This window comes from Alosa sapidissima, chromosome 8, assembly GCF_018492685.1.
Source record: "Alosa sapidissima isolate fAloSap1 chromosome 8, fAloSap1.pri, whole genome shotgun sequence".
NCBI lineage: Eukaryota > Metazoa > Chordata > Actinopteri > Clupeiformes > Clupeidae > Alosa > Alosa sapidissima.
In genome coordinates this window covers 26,715,104-26,728,422 of record NC_055964.1, presented here as the reverse complement: position 1 = coordinate 26,728,422, position 13,319 = coordinate 26,715,104, and positions in this window count along the sequence as shown.

The following is a 13,319-nucleotide window of genomic DNA, read 5'->3' as shown; positions in this document are numbered from 1 at the left end:
CCTTAAATAGAGCTGCACAGTCCCGCCCACAGCCGATGCCGGATGTAAAAATTCAATGCAATTTCTCCATTGACAATTGCGGTATAAGCCATAAAAACTTAACTGCATGTGGTAGACTTAAAACCAGCTACGGCTGTACTAAGCGATTGTATATGCTCATATAGACGCCAAAAGTTCATGGGGCACTAACCTTGTTTTGAGATAAATGCCTTTTATTCGCGATCTCTTGGATAAGTACTTCATTACCCACAATCCTGAACAATCCCACAATCCCACAGTGATGCCTCTGATTGGTGGAAAGGCCGTTATGGTCATAGTTTGAAACTTTCTCAGCGAAAAATATTGACAAAGATGGCGAAAATCTTAATGTGATTAAAAACTTTCTTGACGAATATTGGTACTTGTATCAACAAGGATTGGGGTTTATACATCACACGAACTTAGTCAGGGCCAATACACTATCAAATAGACCACTGTAAATGTTAGTTTAAACACTTACACTTTTCAGGTAGCCGACATGCTAACCTTTAGCATTTCCAACATTGTATGCCATTACATAATGCAGCTAACATTAGCCTACATGCTGCAACACAGGTATGAAATGTATTGTTTTAGTGAGTGTCCAAAGGGGTGAAAGCCACTTTAAATCGGGTCACATTATTGACTGTTGTGTGTCCGAGAGTCAGTTTGTGGGTTTTGTAAGGGCCAGCATGAGGGACAAGACCTACAAAGTTGTCGTGAGTTAAGCAGGGAGGTTGGTAACGTTAATGCTGCTAGCAGTGCTAGTTAACATTAGCTAGGCTACTGTAGCCTTCATACTGTATGATTCATATCAATCATTAACCTAGGAATACTTTGTGCATTTAATGAACATTTTGTGTAATAATTCACGGCAAATTAATAAACTGAATATGGTGGTCCAAGAGCAGACCATGCACCAGTCCATGCATCAGCCCGACTGAGCAGTGATGACAGCATAGGATAAGTCAGGTAACGTTACGAAGCACTGCCGTTAACGTTAACCGCTTTCACACACATGATATAAAATACACGATGATAAATATAAAATTCAATATCAAAACACTATTATTTACATGATTACTCTTGAAATAACTGCTATTAACTGCACATTCACTGTATAAAAATCACTGTTTGGAGGAAAGGGTTCCCGTGCTGTCGTCGGTTGGAAATGATTTCGCGTAAAGGTGTTTAAGTCGTGATTCACTCGGATCTTTCACCCGTATCTTTAAATTAACCCATGAGTCGCGAGTCTCTAGTATCAATAACTCGGATCAGTTGAGTCCTACTACAATTCAATCTAAAACGATAAACAGCGCCACACACAAACCTCTTGCAACATTAGCTAGCCTACTAGCCATCATAGCTGCCAAAAATGTAACAATTTCGTAAGTAGGATAACCACAACTCCACAAATCAACTCAAGCGACTGAGTGAGCAGGCAGTCTGAGATAACTGGTTAACTTCCCGCAGAGCCGGGTTAGTCGGATCAGCCGGCCGGTTAGGCTACATTGAGTACGAGTCGGCTACGGCTACGTTGTCATGAGTGGCTGTAGACGAGCGAGTAGCTCCTCCTCAAAGTGAAAAGCAATTCCACAACAAAAGCCATTCTTCAACTCTTAAATAACATTCAATGTTCTGCATGTAGCCTAGGCATACTTTAGATTTGGTGTATAGATGTAGCATATTAAAATGCAATTAGGTCGCGCAGACAGTCCGAAACATTGCACGCTCTTAATGGAGCTGCTTTGTATACCCGGGTTAGTCGGATCGCTGGGCCGGGCGGTTACGTTATGAGTGCGAGTCAGCCGAATCAGCCGGCTACGTTGTCATGAGTGGATCTGTAGACGAGCGAGTAACTCCTCGTCAAGGTGAAAAGCAAATCCACAACAAAAGCCATTCTTTCACTTCTGAAATAGCATACAATGTTCTACACGTAGGCATAGCCTACTTTAAAATGCAATTAGGTCGCGAAGACAGTCCGAAACATTGCAAGCTCTGTATGGAGCTGCTCAGGCTAGCCGGGTCAGTTGGATCAGCAGGGCGGGCCGGTTACGTTGTTATGAGTGCGAGTCAGCCGAATCAGCCGGCTACGTTGTCATGAGTGGATCTGTAGACGAGCGAGTAACTCCTCGTCAAGGTGAAAAGCAAATCCACAACAAAAGCCATTCTTTCACTTCTGAAATAGCATACAATGTTCTACACGTAGGCATAGCCTACTTTAAAATGCAATTAGGTCGCGAAGACCGTCCGAAACATTGCAAGCTCTGTATGGAGCTGCTCAGGCTAGCCGGGTCAGTTGGATCAGCAGGGCGGGTCGGTTACGTTGTTATGAGTGCGAGTCAGCCGAATCAGCCGGCTACGTTGTCATGAGTGGATCTTTAGAGGAGCGAGTAACTCCTCGTCAAGGTTAAAAGAAAATCCACAACAAAAGCCATGCGTTCACTTCTGAAATAACATATATTCTGCACGCATAGCCTACTTTAAAATGCAATTAGGTCGCGAAGACAGTCTGAAACATTGCAAGCTCTGTATGGAGAGTAGGCTAGCCAGTCGGATCAGCCAAGCGGGCCGGTTACGTTGTTGTTATGAGTGCGAGTCAGCCGAATCAGCCGGCTACGTTGTCATGAGTGGATCTTTAGAGGAACGAGTAACTCCTCGTCAAGGTTAAAAGAAAATCCACAACAAAAGCCATGCTTTCACTTCTGAAATAACATATATTCTGCACGCATAGCCTACTTTAAAATGCAATTAGGTCGCGAAGACAGTTGCAATGTCCGAAACATTGCAAGCTCTGTATGGAGTTGCTTGAGTAGGCTAGCCTACCCGGGTCATTTGGATCAGCCGCGGGCGGACCGGTTACTATGTTGTTATGAGTGCGAGTCAGTCGAATCAGCCGGCTACATTGTCATGAGTGGATCTGTAGACGAGCAAGTAGCCTAGTTTCTACTCGTGTCAAGGTGATAATAATAATAGGCCTAATGAGAATAGTAGTAGTAGTAGTAATAATAATAATAATAATAATAATAATAATAACAATAATAATAATTTAGTCACTGCAGGGCATTTCTACATTCCTGTTTCTATGTCTACATTGAAAGTCAATTGCTTAGGCTAGGTTAAGACAATAAATAAACAGTCTGGCTCAAACTGCTTTCTTTCCCGTGAGTGGGTGGAGATTTTGATGCTATTATATTAGGCTATTTTATATTATATTATATTAGGCTACCTAACATGATATACATATCATAGCTATACATATATATATATATATATATATATGTATAGCTATGATTAATAGGCTAATAATATTAGTTGCCTAGTAGGCCTATTAGCTGCCTATAATACCTATTAGAATAGATTCCTAGTAGCCTACTATTAGTATATAGTAGTGGTAATAAACACTGTAGCAGAGTAGCATTAGACCTAGGCAAATTTTCTATTGTTAACAAAACAACAACAAATAATTAATTATTATAATATAGGCTACCCTCCCTGTCAATAAGATCAAAGTTTCTGAACATGAGCACCAAAAAGATGAACAATGTGTGGATGCACTTTGACCAGGAGACCAAAACTCTTAGGCTAAATGCAAGTACTGCAAAAACCTGGTTTCAAATCATGGAGGATCCACATCCAACATGAGAAGGCACTTAACGAAATGAAGCACCCCACTGCACTGCTTGAACGTAGGACTGAATTTCTTTGCGATTTAGCAATACTGACTCAAGTGACTCAAGTGACTCGTTCAACCCGGATCAGTTTAGTGAGTGACTCAGAATAACCCGGATCCTTAAAAGGAATCGAGTTTGACAGGCCTAATTTCGCGCTGGTTCGTGCTGCTTATATATTATTCAGTGAGGCGCGGTGGTTTATGGGATGAGTAGTTCCTTCGCTCGGAAATGAAAATATGTACACAGTCTTGTACCTTTGACTTTTTTGGGGTTTTCTATTCGTTTTTTCACTCGAAATGATATGTTGTATGCTTATGAGTTATGCCGTAGCTGGTTAGCCTAAGACATGCTGTAAAACTCTTTAGATACGGATTTTTCCAAACGTCAATGGGACAAATGAATGGGAATCTTACATCCGGCACCTAACCGCATTTTGGCTGTGGGCGGGACTGTGCAGCTCTATAGACCCTTTCAAGAGAGTTCCATTATCAGCATCATAGTTGGCCCCACAAGGCTTCCGCTTTAACATTCCATATGTTATCTTAATGCAGAGGAAGTAGATTGGGAACCAAATAGAACGTTCAAGCATTGTTTTTGTTTACCTTATAGAGTTCCATTATCAGCATCATAGTTGGCCCCACAAGGCTTCCGTTTTAACATTCCATATGTTATCTTAATGCAGAGGAAGTAGATTGGGAACCAAATAGAACGTTCAAGCATTGTTTTTGTTTTTATTGTTGAAAGGGTCTATAGCTCTTCTTAGGTTCGTGGGGTCTGCTCCCCTTTCTCTCTGTCAGTTTTTCCAACTACACAACCTGTTATATGCTGCTTATCAAACAAACTATCTTTACACTATCAAAAATGTGTCAAGTAAATTATTAGCAACCTGCAACCTACTTGTTAGTTTTCCCTAAACATAATCTGGTACAAACCTTAACTAACCCCATTTGGTCTTTGTCAAGAGATTTGTAGTGTATTATTAACTGTATAACTGCGTATTACATTGCTTTACTTCTTACATCTAGTTGAATACCATAGAAGATCTCACCAGTAGGCTGACTCCCCCCAACCAGTATGTCCCTCTGGATTTTCCCATCATCCTCATCGATGGCGAACCAGCGCCCTAAAGGAAACTCATAGATGGTTTTGTTACCCATATCGTCCAGAATCACCTGTTGGAGAAAGAGCACCAAAGATGAGTTTGATAAAAAAAAGGATTGTTTTATTTATGAAATTTTAATTGATATATAGTGAGTAGGCCTAGATGTACATGTTCAAACAAAAAGGCCTATGAGAATGTAAAATATACTATTGAGCAGGGTTCTTTCATGGGTAGCCTATAGGAAGGATTAAATCGATTTGTGCTTGTTTGTATTTGCTACTGAGTAGTAGTCAAAGTAAGGTAATTAGTTAAATGCCTAACAACAACAGAACATGGGTTTAATTCAAAACAGCGTCAGGATGTAGCAAGGCAGCGTGAGGCAGAGGGCATGCTGTTGCTGCGTGCTACCTAACAGGAGATTCCTCAGCTAGAGTGGCTCTCGCTGGGTAAGACAATCCTGTAAAATAAGCTGGTGTTTCCTTTCAGCTGCAGATAGGGTGACTGATCAGCGAGAGAAAATGATCTCATTTGCAGAGACAATGTGCCCTGCCCAGCCCAGCTTACCATGGTGTTGTGGGGGTTGAGGTTGGGCAGCATATGACAACATGTCATAGTGCTCACTAATCAACACTACCTACACTCTTCAATGAAAAGGGAAAACAAAGAAACTGGGGGCATGAGATTGATCAGACTGTTTGACAAACAATTAAAACCACCAGTCTATCTTAGTTGTTTGACATACTCCCTGATACTTTTTGAAGGGCTATTACTGGAAATCCTATTGCAATATTAATAAACTAATTGTAACTTAAGGCCAGGCTTGTCTACCTTGTCCACAAACCAGCCTGCTGATGATCCTTTGTTGTTGTGGCCGATTGTGATTTTACGGATTTTTCCCAGGTTTGGTGCCTCAATGGTAAATTTGTCCTCAGTGCCTCTTTCGAAGTTGTTTTTGTCATTGTCCAATCGCCGCTCCCCTACAGAAAAGGTTTGGGGGGGGAATGACTTCAATTTAGTCCACATCATTATAGAGTCACTGTAGATCAGGGGTCTCAATTGTTTTGGTTCCAAGGACCCCTTTTGGGGGGAAACATTTTTCTGAGGTCCCCCTCATAACCATAACAATTAAGCATGCCATTTGTGTTCTCTGAAGTTGTGGCCAGGTCCACTATCGAATGTTTTTCGGAAGGTGTATAACTTCGTCTTTTGTCCATTTTGGATTTTGTATCACTTGTTGACATGGACTGACTCATCAAACATTTCATCAGCTGACAAATAAGCCAAGCTAAGCAGCAGTAGTAATGGTTCTTCAGTGAAATTGTTCAAGTTAAATATTAATGTGGGTGGGATCAAATTGACACAACTTGCTTGTTTTATGGGTGAAAAGGGGAGCCATCTGTAGATATGAATTTTTAAAATGATAAACCTCAACTTTATAATTTCCTAGAACTATTTTTGGACCCCTTGGCTATGGGTCATGGACCCCACTTTGAGAACCACTGATGTAGATTAAGTTCAAATAGTGATATTTTTCTGTTTGTTGTAAGCCTGAAGACCACATGACTTTATGTTTCATGACTATGTTTAGACCAATGAATATACTCCCTAATGTCAGGTAATAATATTAATGTTGCATTTACCTGAGTCTCCAAACTCTCCAAAAATATTGATGAAGACATCAGCATCTGTTCCACTTCCCTTAACATCAGGTGTAAACACACTTACAATATATTTGTTGTCTGTTTGAAAGAAACACAAACATATGACATAATAAAAGTTGGACACTTTGCAAATTTAAATATAAATACCTTGACCCTTTTAGACATGAGACAAACTACAGTATTTTGTTCTTTGGGACAAGAGACGGTTGACATAACATTTTGACATAGGCCTTTCCAAATGTAGCTTAAACCTTTTATACAGATTAAATAAAATGTATTATTATCAGGTTATCATCACACAATTTGTCTGGATGTCTGAGGACATATATTAAATGATGGCTGTAGCAAGGTAAGAAACATTGACATAGGCCTATTTTTAAAACTTTTCTCAAGCCTTGTATAAAATGGCCATTATTTGTAGTCTGATTAGATTCTGAACTTAGACTCTCAGTTGTGTAGAACCTTAGAAGCCCCTCAAGCTGATAACTAGAGGCCTTAAAGGTTCTTCATCTTATCCTCATGGGTAAATTAGCTTTCTAACATTAAGCAGTATCTGTCAGTCTCCTCTCTTTTAGCAAAACAACCAACCACATTTGTCATAACCATTTCCTTCTATGCACATGGAAAGAGCACACACATTTTGGCATGTCCATGGGATCTGAACTGCCCAGCAGGTCTCTCACAAACAGGTGGTCTCCCTCATCTTTGCTTAGCCAGTTGTTGCAGGCGAAGTAGAAGCGCAGGTGAGGCCTGTTCACGTCGGTCACAGTCACGCGGTCCAGGAACCAGCTGGCATTCAAGCCTGTGTTATCATGTTCGATTCTGGAGCACAGACAAGGAGCAACTGTCACCCTCCCTGTAGACTACATGTGTCTCACACACACACACACACACACACACATCTCACATTCTCACACAGGGACACAGCGTGCTCAGCAGACTGGGCCTTTCACTACGGACTGGACAGCTCTGAAGGAGCAGCCAAGGACATCACATCTGCAATCCGCATTTCTATCAAATCTATCAGAACCATCACAGATAAGATGAATAACTTTCAGCGGTTAGAAAACACTGGCAACATGAATGGGCAGGCTGCCACATATGCAGTGAGGATGGATGAAAGGATGAAATCAATTTAAGAAAACTATTTAGAGTTGGATATTGTATCTGATTCTGTACTGTGAAATGAGAATATTGGTTTTCTGTGATGGTAGGCATACCTTATTTTCTTCAGAGGTCCAACATTGTGAGTTTTGAGCCGAAAAACATCTGTTTTGCTCTTCTCAAAAGCTGTTCTGCTCCTGTTAGACAAGAAGGTGATCCAGACATACATGCCTGTGGCATTAATTCTTTTTCACACCCCAACCAATGTCAGTTAATGAATATTTAACACCAATTGCAAGCTAACTGGCATATCCACACACATATTTAAAAATGATTCAGTATGGGACAAAAATAGTACGGGATCAACAATGTAAATCAACAAGCAAGAACTAAAGTCATAATCAGAAATACCTCTGAGAATGCAACTCACCCTTTTATGATTGATTAGTCCATTCTGACACACAGAAAAAATGTACAAACCAACATCGGCCTTCACCCCTGTCCCCAAAGCTAGATATGTGATAGCCAATGTGAGAGCCTGGATCACTGCTTGCTTTAGTTATATTGTAAGATGATTTTATATCTAATGAAAAATTCAACTCCCCACATTATCTCAAAACAACACATCTCACTGAAGTACTAACACTACATAATCAAAACAAAATGAGTTTACATTTTCTGTCATGTAAAATAATTTAAAACTCATTTCATACCTTAGATTCACATTTACATTAGTGTGTTTTCAATAGTTACATCTTACCGCACCTGGTGTAGCTATTTAAAACACATAATGTTTCAGTCACACGTAACAAATCAACGAGAAAGCAAAAAAGTCCTGTATACATGCCATTGCATCAATCTCCCTTGTATGAAATGCCATGCATAACTCCAGCACACATACTCACACATACTACAATTAATGCCAACTTCACCATGAGTGAAATATAAATACATAGTACTGTGTTGCAGTTTTTTATAGCCAAACCAGGCTAGGAAAGATACAACACTGTGCTATGCATTTTTGAAAGAACCTTGATATTCCCACCACTGAATACTGCACACTGATCTTCTAGCCTTTTACCATGGTGTGTCTGGGCAGATTTTCAGTATCGGGTCTTTAACCGTTTTGAGCATGTGAGCATTGAAGGGTCTGTGATGAATTAGGATGAACATTGGTAAATGTTAAGTTTTCTAACACTTTATCCTATAACCAAACAGCACAATGCATTTTTATAAATGTAAACATTAGAAAGGAAAAATAACAAATTCTGTTCCACTTTAAGAATAATTAGCTGTCCCACCAGTTCATATCATTATTAAAAAAAAAATCACAGTACATACATAGAGTATAAGTTTTAGAATCCCCCAAATCAAGCTTTAGCTTGAGATTATTTACACCCTAATATACGTAAATAGTAAAGAGCAACTATGTGAAAATACTTTACACATTGTCCCAATGTCTGTGTGTTGTTTACCAATGTTCACCCTACACAAAGTTTTACCTATTTCATATAAAGAAACAAAAATAATTATATTTTTGTCATAACTATTGTTTTTCTTTTATGCATTGAGAACTCTGAAAATTCCTCTTAATACACTATTGTTATACTTTTGCATTGGGCATAGTGTCATTATGATCTGAAAAAAAAAAAAACAATATTTTTTCTTGAACACCATAAGCTCATTAGCTGAGTTGATACCCTGTCTTTTGTCTCCTCTTTGTAGAAGTGTGTGACATTGCCTGCTCTAACACTTTCATGTCTGAGCAGAATTCTGCATATTTAATGGATTGACTTACGGTTATGGTTCCTAGCACAAAGGCCCATGGTAGAAGGTTCTAGAATATCATGTCCAGTAATTAAAAGGCTCAGTCCGACATCACAATCACAAACACAATCAGGAAGTAATCCTTGACTAGTTTCCCTTTCATTGTCAACATAAAGTGAAAACGCTTTAAATACCTCTTTTCTGTGCTGTGGAGTGGGAGAGAAATAACAAGGTTTAACATTCTGAACCACTTACACCTCTACAGCAAAGCTTCTAGTAGGGATTTCTGCAGTGCCTATCTGGCTACATGACCAGCCAAAAGTAAACAACTGTGTAAGGCTTTCTCATTAACTAATACAGAATTATCCAAGTGCATGAAAAAGTCATAAAAGGTTGTCAATCTGACACGGGCATTTATTCTTTTGTTTGGTATATGAAATTGCAAGATGTGTGTAAGAGATGTGTGTTGGGTGGCACCTCTGTTATGCAGGAACTCACTTGCTGGCAAGATGCAGCTTAGGTGTGATGCCATAATCTCCGAACAGAGTGACAAACACATTGGCATCTGTGCCCGCTCCGTTGACGTCTCCCGTGATGGTGACCACCTCATACACTGCCAGGGGTACAAGCCCACAGAAAAAGAGCAGGACAGTGAGAGATGGACAGCAGTCCTTAGGACCCCACTGAAGAGGCACGACCCACGAGCAAGGCCACCTTAGTACGCACCGATGTATAATTAATGTGTGTGTAACACAGGCTGCTGTTTGACACTGAGACATATGGCTGATCCACTCCAGTGGTCAGCTCGAGACCCTGTCCATTCATCATGTGTGCACTGAGGAGTTATGGTGTCAATCTTCCACACTGCTGTGGGTTCCCTGGCACACATTCATATTCCACCATAGTTAAGGATGTGCTTGTACATAACACAACTTCCAAGGGATGCTAAATACACATTAAACTGGTAACACAACACATGGAGTGTCCTTTAAAAAATGTGATATTTTAGGGGCTCTCTCTAAAAAATTTTTTTTTGTTTGTTTGTTTCTTTCTTTGTCTGTTTCTCCTGAAGTGTCACAATAGCCCAACCCTTGAACTGGCACAGTTTCAGCTATTGTGGCTTGTCTGCACGATCAACTGATTAATTGACACAGGTAAACAGAGGGTGAAGGGGGATCATGGCTAAAATACTTCAGAGTGGAGATAATCAAAATCAATCTATGAAATCTTTCTTTTTCGCCAAAAACTCCACCTTACCTTTTTTCTTGTGGTACTCATCCTCATAGTTTTCGACTGCTTCCTCTTTGTAGTTTCTCAGTTCATTCTCATAGATCTCCACATAGTCCTGCTGCTTGGACTTCTTCTTGCCTTTCCCTTTTTTGTTATCTTCATCACTGTCCGCTCCTTTCTTTTTCTTCTCCTTCTTCTTCTTCTTGGAGTCCTCATCTGTGTCCTCTTCCTCCTTCCCCTTGTTTTTCTTTTTCTTCTCGTCTTTGGATTTCTTGTCTTTGGAGCCCATGTTGGCGTCCTTCACAGAAGACGCTCTCCTCTTGCTCTCCCTCGTGTTTCCCTCGCTCACTAACACAACAACATCCGGAAGCTTCTCTGCTCTCCTCTTCTTGTCTTTGCTCTTTGCATTGTCGCTGTCGCTGCTGCTCTGCTCGCCCCTGATCCATCCATCACTACTCACCTCTGGCCCATCCTCCTCTTCCTCCTGTTGGGCTCTCTTCCTCCTTCTCTTGGTCTGTACCTTTAGCTTCCCACTGCCTTCCTTCTTTCTCCTGGCTGCTCTCTCATCCGACGCATCGCTTCGGGAGTCAGACTCTTCTGTGTTTGTGTGACGGCTCTTCCTGGTATTGCCAGTACAATCTGTGCCACTGACCTGGCTTTTCCTCTTCGTCTTTGGTTCCCACTCCCTAGCGTCGTCATCCTCTTCTTCGGTTTCCTCCGCCGCCCGCTGTGGCTTCTTTTTTTTCTCTTTCGAGGGAATCTTTAATTTATTTACTGCTGTGTAACTGTAACTGGCTCCCGTACGTCCAGAGTGAAAGACGACTTCTTTGACCTGTGATGCTGTGGCGACCTGCCAGGGAGCTGGAGCCAGAAAGCAGGCCAGCTCAGTCTGCTGCCAAGTTCGACCAGGGCTGTCCTCCCCACACTCTGCGCTCCACGCTCCACAAACCATAACCACTATTGTTGCTGTTTCATTAAGAATTCCATGTGACCCACACACACCTGTAAGTAGACACCTATTGGAGTTTCTAGTCAGCTCAAATTGCACATTTATACACTCCCCTAGTGTATATTTGCCTCTATATCCTGATATTTGTAGAAGATTCCTGTTTTTGTTTTTTATCATTTCTGTTAGGGTGTATGACTAATTTGAGTTACTTTCTAAATGTATTGCTTATGTTTAATGATATGACATAGTGGCAAGCAGTACCCTATACACTATGAACTATTTTGCTTCTCATTCAACAGGTAGCCTCTTTATCCACTTCTGATTGCTGATGTCCTGTAGCGCTGAAACTAAGAGATGACTATGATCTGGAATTGGTTGTGCTTGAGCATGAGAGTGGGGAGGCCCATAGAGAAACATCTGTACTTCCTCTCATCACCACATGGGGGACACCTTAATGCACACTCTCACAAAGACCAGGCAAAGCACTTATTCATCACTGCAGAGATGGACCCTCTAAAAGATTAAAGACTTTGGATGAATATGATAATAATAATAATCATCATCATCATCATCATCATCATCATCATCAAAATACTCATGTTACACTGTAGCTTGAATGTCAGTCGTCATTTGTCACTTTGGATAAAAGTGTCAGCTAAATTAGTAAACAAAAAATAAATTAAACTAATTACACATAAATAAATAGATAAGCGGATTGATGCAATGAAACTGTTTAATTCACTTAGTAAGTTTAATATGAGACAGAATCTAACTGGAATTGGCGTTGTATCAATACTAACTTATACAGAACTACCTTTTTAAAGTTTCTATTTGCATACATACAACTGGGTTTTTATTCAAGCAAATATTATTTTTACCATCCATATTCAAACCTTTCCCAAAGACATCAACAGGAACAGCATCAGGTCACCTCCAGATCCGTTGTGCAGTCAGCTGTACGAAGGGTCCGGTCTCTGCTTACAGAAAGGCCAGAGGTTTGCACATGAACTTTCCTTCACAGAAGCCAGCCTCACGTCCACTGTTCCAGTGGTGTCACCCACTTCCAAACTGCGGGATTGTCATGATATGCAGGAGAGCATTCTTTTCCCAAGGTTGGGAGAGTTTATTTTCTTTCGGAATCCGGAGAGATCCAAATGCAAACAGAGATGGCCTGATTGGCGGAGGGGGACATGTCGCGCAGATGCGAGAAAACAAACACCGAATATCCCAATGTTTAAGCAGGAAGTTGGGTCGGAAATGAAGAAGGCGTCTGAGACTGCAAAATGCCCAAAGATAGCCTCTCTGGACCTGCATACTTGGATACTGCAGCTGCTGTAGTTTTGGTGGGTCTGTTTCAGACATCAAGTTTGGGTGAGACCAGGTAACATACTGTATGTCTTGACTGCCTCTTGGTATTGTAGGATCTTGTCTCTCTCTCTCCTCTGATAGGATGAGCTGCACAACAACTTCTGTCAACGTTTTTTTTTTTTTTTCAGAGACTCACTTTTTGGTCTGACCACATACTTCTCCAAGATTAATTGAGATCCTTCAACTTGCCCACCTGGCCATACGACGCAGGAAATCAGTTTTCAAATCATGTCACTCGGTTCAGTTGGGCTTTCTAAAAAAACTGAAAAAACTGCACACTCCCTGATACATAAGGGGGCACACAGCGCAAACATCCACTGATTTATTTGCGCACTTGGCTGTACCATACTTGAGTAATTATTGTGGATCCATTCATGCTGGCTAAGATTAAGGGCCCTTGCTTCTCTCCAGAGGCCCTGGGGGTTGATGGGATTATTTTAGGTGCT